The 7068-nt window shown below is 40.3% G+C and overlaps 1 long non-coding RNA gene across 1 annotated transcript; it reads right to left on the bottom strand.

Annotated features, from left to right (window-relative positions):
* Positions 1-1008: 1008 nt before the first annotated feature.
* On the bottom strand, positions 1009-1763 carry LOC139432908 (uncharacterized). The gene is made up of 3 exons (XR_011642490.1): positions 1660-1763; positions 1457-1575; positions 1009-1088 (listed from the first exon to the last, which is right to left on the bottom strand). It is a non-coding gene; the product is annotated as an uncharacterized lncRNA (long non-coding RNA).
* Positions 1764-7068: the final 5305 nt, after the last annotated feature.

Genomic DNA, 7068 nt, shown 5'->3' with positions numbered 1-7068 from the left:
AAATGGTTGAGCATTGATGTCACCATGTGGTGAATTTAGAGGAATTTAAAGTGTGCACTTAACGTTAATTTGTCAGCACAATTTTTCTGTTTAAATGAAATGTCATTTCTCAATATGGACTGTTCACTCATTCACAAACCAAATTAGACTTCTTGAAGAGTCTGGAATAAAAAGCCTCTTGGGTAGTTGAAGGTTAACAAAAGCACAAACTATAAAGCATCTCTGTTCAAAACTTTTATTAGAACTGTTTAAGTATGGTAGCGTGGAGGAGGAAAAGGAGGCAGCATTGGTATGGGCAAGTGAACATGGGGATGAAAAGGAGGATGGGGTGCCGGAGTGGGCGGGCAATCTGGTTTCACAGTGGTAGCTGGAGTGGCTGGATATTGGGGATAGGGAGGGGTCATAGGGTAAAGATGATAGTAAGGCATAGATGGTGGAAGCTGCAATGAGGGATTTGTAGCCTTTGGTTTAGTTGTCGCCACAGTAGGTTTTGGCTTTGTAGCTCGATATTTGGGAGGATAAAGAGGATTAAAGGCAGGATACATAGGCATATATTGTGGAAACGGCATCTGGGGGTTTTGAGGCATCTGGGGGTTTTGAGGCTTCTTGGGGTTTTGAGGCTTCTCTGGGTTTTTGAGGCTTCTCTGGGTTTTGAGGGAATTGAGGATTTTGCGGCATCTGAGGATATTGAGGGTATTGTGGCCTCTCAGGGTTTTGTGGCCTCTCGGGGTTTTGTGGCCTCTCGGGGAATTGAGGCCTCTCAGGGAATTGAGGCCTCTCAGGGAATTGAGGCATCTCAGGGTTGTGTGGCATCTCAGGGTTTTGAGGGATCTCAGGGAATTGAGGCATCTGAGGCATCTCAGGGAATTGAGGCATCTGAGGCATCTCAGGGAATTGAGGCATCTGAGGCATCTCAGGGAATTGAGGAAGCTGAGGGTATTGAGGCATCTGAGCTACAGGGGAATTGGGGAAAGTCGTTTTGGAAGCAGGAGTGAGGCAGGAAGTGAGGCAGGAAGTGAGGCAGGTTTGGAACACTAGAGAGATACTGGAATTCCTTGCCAACGCATCGGGAATACATAACTTCCACCCTTTGGGAGAAAAACATACAATTAGAAACAGCAAGGAATCACACAAACCTGTCAATGTTACAAACCGACTGTACAAGGCAAAAGATTAATCTCATGCTATATCTTCTGAATAGATCATCATGATGCAACATATTTGGATGTCGGTCCCCATCCAAAAAACATAGTTAATCAGTACATTTGAAAGCAAGCAAAAAACAACTCGCATTTGAAAAGCTGAAAACACATTTTTGCTTGAGATCAATATGATGAAGATTAAACATTTAATTTGTTTGGCTCTCGTTAAACCATTCATGACTATAACAATTCACAGCACTAGCCATCGTTTTTTTAAACTCACTTCCTCACTCTTTAAATCAGTTTCACATTACCTCTTGAACCATGTTGCAGCCATCATAGGGAACCAACATGACAAATGCATGCAAGTTCCTCTGCATGCTGTAGCCACAGGTAGACGGGACCTGGGACAGAGGCATTGGAGGTGCATTTCCTGTGGGGTAAAAAGGTTCAGTCTTTATATCATTGGTAGAGATAAATCAAGTCTACATTTAGGATATTATGGCTATTAATTTACCTTGTTCTACTGCTAATTGTGATGCTCCTGGTTCCACCGCTCTGAACTTCAACTGGCCCGGACCACACTGCAGTGAGGGTGACATGCTCTTCCATGATGAGTCTTTGGGACTGGCGACTTGTGTTGGGCTCATCAAGCCTGAAGGCGAATATAACATACATATTTTAAAATAGTTTGTACTTTAAAGAGATGCAAAACAATTCAAGCAAAACAACAAACCCTTCAATACGTAATACAAATATTTTTACCTGCATCGTCTGCTTGATAATCACCTTCATCCTCCTCATAAGCGTTTGAGGATGACTTCTTGGTCCCGTCTGTGACTTGAGAATCAAGTCCTGACCCTTTTTCAAAAGCTCTCCCGAAAACAATTGTCCCCTCTTGGAACCCATTTGTTGTATCGGCATGTTTTCTCCCATCTCGTCTTTCTGTTTTCTTCAGACGATAACAGTCTAAAGTTTGTGCAAAATAACACGTCAGAATAACAGCTGCAGCCAGGTAAACACCAGCGCCTTTTCTCTTGCGTATCATCCTGTTGTACATGACTGCTGGTAATGTGAGGAGATGAGATAACTTTCTTTGCCACAACTATTTGAGTAGTGATGTTATGTATTGCGCCGAGGCTTCGGAGCGTGTGTCGAGTAATCCCCGAAGCTTTTTGTGAAGCATGTACTGAGGCTTGTATCGTTTTGGGCCAGTGACGTCACCGATGACAAACGAAGCCTCGCTGCCTGTCGATACCACGTGACTGCTTCAGGAAGCGATTCAGATCGGTTGAACCGTTGAACCACAACGCTCATAATACCCATGGATGTATACTAAGAACCATATTACCCCTCCTGTACCCGGGCCCGGTGACACGATGGAATCAAGAGAGCTCAGACCCTCACTCATATAGAGGTCGGAACATGTCATAAGTAGGCTATAAATAGATACAAGCATAAATAAATGTAGGAATAAAAACATCAATAAATACAGGAATACATATGTTGCAGTGTTTTCAGGGAGCTTTAGTGTGTGTGCTGTGGCTCAGCTGGAAAGCAGTTGACTCATGACCACAGGGTCCCTGGTTCAACGACTGAACAATACGTATTTGTTGTTGTTTATAAAAGCTACAGCTAAATGAGATAATGTAGTTAATAAATGTATTCTTTGATATGTATGGTTTAGCCTTTCTCAGGCTACAACATGGTTAAGTTTACGAATATTATTAAGGAATACAAATCCCTCTTTGCAATGTTTACCAGCCTCCTTAGGATTTTCGTTCACAATCATTAAACTGTAATAAATACAATATTGTTAACATGAAAATATGATTTTATGTTCGTTGTTTAGAGTTATTCTAAGGCTTTACTCATTGGGAACTCGGTATGAGATAGAGCACACTGTTGAGATGTCCAATCTGCCTGTTTTACACACTTTGACCAACAGGGGGGTTTGTGTTCAAATGAAGCCCATGATGAAGCCTCATGAGATGAACCCTTTTGCGAACCAATTGGCTGGAAAGCTTCAAAGCTTCATAAGGCTTCATCTCGCCATCACTATATTTGAGCATCAGCAGGTGCTGTGACAACCAATACAGCTGTGATAGGTGCTCATAGGATTCCCATTCTGTAAAATCAAACTCACTGCAGGTGGAGAGCACTTGGCAATGAAGCATGAGACAGGGCTTTAATACTGACACATATTACCACCAGGCAGCCAATCAACAAGGCAGGTGCAGCCTCAGCTAATGCTTGCACCTGTGTTCAATTAGCTTGCAACAGGTGGACCTCGTTAAGACTTGTCTAACGTCTACAAAGTAAGCCCTGTATATTGATCATGTCGATCGGGGGTGCCAAATACGTCGATCGCAAAGGTAGTGTGGGTAGATTGCATGCCATTGAAGCGCAAATGCGGCGCACCTTTATGCGCTTAAGAGGCACTATTGGTGTAAGCGCTCCACAGTTTCTCCGCCGCTGTGAGGTTCCGCGCTCACAGTTCACTAGCACCGTTGGTTTCAAAGTCACAAGAATGATAGACACATAACAATACAGTATTTATTTGGGCATGGCTAATATAATTGTTGATGGCCAAACATTTCATAGAAGTAACACAACTCTGCTCACACTCTAATCACACTCTCGACCTTGTTCTGACTTATGGTATTGAAATTGAGCAACTATTAGTCGAACCGCATAATCCTGCTTTATCTGACCATTTCTTAGTAACTTTTGAAGTGCTGTTAATAGACTACAAAGCATTAGTCAAAAGCTCCTGCAGCAGAAACCTATCTGTTAGTGCTATAGCCCCATTTAAGGAAGAGATTCCACCAATACTTAACTCGATAGCATGTCTGCATGTAAGGGAGGAAACTTATACAAAATGTACACCACCCCAAATTGATCATGTTGTTGATAGTGCTACAGATGCGCTGCAAATAAAATTAGACTCTGTTGCTACTTTGAAAAAGAAGAAAATAAAACAACACAGATTAGCTCCATGGCATAATGCCGAAACCCGTAAAATAAAGCAAAAGTCGAGATAACTTGAAAGGATATGGCGTTCCACTAAACATGAAAAATCTCGTTTAATTTGGCATATTACTCTCAATGGCTGTCTCAATTCAGGGGTTGCAACCTTCGAAGGGTGCATTCGTAGACCGCACACATCACTTCCGCCGAAAGAAGGCTGTCCCTATTTAAAAAAAGACGAGACTCCTCCGAATGCGGCCCACGAATGCAGCCTACTTTTCCCCAATTTGAAGGATACATCTGATGTACACTCCGCGGCCTACCATATTCCAGGGTGCAATGCGCGCAGGGAAGAGGGAGTTTTTTTCAAATTAAATGGCTTCCGGTCTCCCCAGCAGAGTGGATTTAAAAGCAGCCGCAAGCGGAGGAATCACTAATAAATGTGAGTATTGGGTTTTAACTTACTTTAAATTAACTGACGTCACACACGTCAAACCCAAGGGGCATTAAAACGTACATTTTCATTAAATAATATGGATACATATGTGACGCTAACTAGCTAGCTGGACGTACTGCACTGCTGTTTACACTTATTTTTTAATTAAATTCAGAAGTTTACTAAAGTCATACAGAGATCTTGGCTCTGTTATAGATAAGTTATACTTTATATTACATAAATAGACCAAAGTGAAAACCTTTAGACCGGTATAGTCTACAGTACGGTGGGATTTATAAAATGCTACCCTGACGTGTAGCTGCTGTTTGCTTTATTTATTTCTCTGACATGTTCCAATGTTTTACTGTTTATTAAATTTTGGGACAACATTACAATATTTTTATTCAGCTCATGCTGCTTTGAGGTAGGGCTAAAATAAAAGCCTATTTTAAATATTTCCACCAGATTTGATCATCTTTTATTTAGGTTAAAGTTTATTTAATTTATTCTAATCCCATAATAATAAGATAATCAAAAATAGACAGCAGCCTTTTGCTTGATTTTTGTTTGTGCTGTCTAAGGGATGCACGTGTGACTGTCACTTCTTCTCTTTTAGTTTTTTAAAAACCAGAACAGTACATCATTTTAAATGATCCTTTAGGGATTGTTTGTCTGAAATGCTTAGTTACATTTTGCAATAATGCTTTTGCAACTCTGTGTTTAATATGATTAATTCACTTTTTTCTCTGTAATTAGGACAATTCTGGAGAAATGGATCTGCTGGAGAAGGACCCCTAATCTGAAAAGTGCACAGCGGATCATCAGGACAGAGCTGCCATCCACCTGGACCCCCCGTGGTGCTGAAGAAAGCAAAACGGCGATCAGGAACATCCTCCACCCAGACCTCTGCTTACTGCCGTCCTACAGACTTGTCTTACTTTCAGAATTTGATTTTGTATCTGTCCTTTCTTTTAATAGATATTTATCGATTATAGCTTGAGTCTGTCTGATTCCCCAAACAGCTGCTTCTACAGTATATACTTGTTGCACATATAATACAAATAAACAACTTGATAAACACACTTTTGCTGATATTTGTGTTACTGCTGGTGATGTTAAATAACATGATTGATTTCCTCTGTCTCAATGATGAAAGTTATAATAATAGAAGACATGAAGCTGTAGAGAGAGGATGGATATATTCTTACCTCTACTTTGTGATAAGATAAAAATACAATATTACATTGTAATTGTTAAACACATTGTTTATTTCATTTACTTAGGTTGTAACCATTATTTACAACATGTGTACATAAGCAGTGGAATAATAGGATATCTCTAGGTCATTAAACTGTATTCAGTTTAATTTTATTAATACAAAAAATAGGTCATAGAAAATGTTTAATTGTGTATTTCAGCAGAGCGGGGGGTCACGGTGGTGATGGACCTGGAGGTGCTGACCTGGGGTCAGTGGGACATCATCTGGGCAGGTTTAGGGGAAGAAATAGAATATAAACTGTTATAATCACAGCTATTAAGATTAGAACACTAATATTGTTAACAATCAATCTATACAACATGCTTTTGTTCATTTAAAAAACATATTGTTTTATACAGGAAAATTAAGACTTATTTTAAATATGAAATAATATGAATAAATTACATCAGCTATATTTAATGAATTTGTTAACTTACTAATGTAAAATTACTGGGGGCTAAAGGAACAGCTTCATCTTATTTACCTGGCCATGGTTCTCTTTATTTAATCTCCGACGGTGATCTCCAAAAGATGTAAAAGTAAAGTTTCTGGATCTTTTTCAGCTAACTTGCTAGTAGGCTGCTGGAGCAACGCAACCGAACAGCGAGTATCACGTGACGTAAATACGAAGCGCTCCATAGGCTAGACCGTCTCATTTCGTAGGCCGCTCGGTCCAGCCTACGCGGTCTCGTCGGCCGCGTCCTGCGTCGACCGCATCCTGCGTCGACCGCATAGGCTGCGTACCCCGAAGGATACAACCCTGAATTGAGACACGGCCAATGAATATAAGAAAGCACTGTGTAAACCGAGAGCAGCTTACTACTCTTCATTAATAAATGAGAATAAGAATAATGGAAGATTTCTTTTCAGCACTGTAGCCAGGCTGACAGAGAGCCATAGCTCGATTGAGCCTTCTATTCCCATAGCACTCAGTAGCAATGATGTTATGTGCTTTTTTAACGATACAATTGTTACTAAACTAGAATGCTTTTCAGCCATAAACCTAACAATTAAATTCAATGATTCTCTCTTCTAAACCATCAACGTGTATCTTAGACCCGATTCCAACTAAGCTGTTGAAGGAAGTTTTTCCATTAATTAGCACTTCTTTATTAAATATTATGAATATGTCTTTATTATCAGGCTATGTTCCACAATCATTCAAAGTAGCAGTGATAAAACCGCTTCTTAAAAAGCACAACCTCGATCCAGAGGTTTTAGCCAACTATAGACCTATTTCTAATCTTCCGTTCCTATCAACA

This window comes from Pseudochaenichthys georgianus, chromosome 22 (assembly GCF_902827115.2).
Source record: "Pseudochaenichthys georgianus chromosome 22, fPseGeo1.2, whole genome shotgun sequence".
Lineage (NCBI taxonomy): Eukaryota > Metazoa > Chordata > Actinopteri > Perciformes > Channichthyidae > Pseudochaenichthys > Pseudochaenichthys georgianus.
This window is presented reverse-complemented; position numbering and strand designations above follow the sequence as displayed.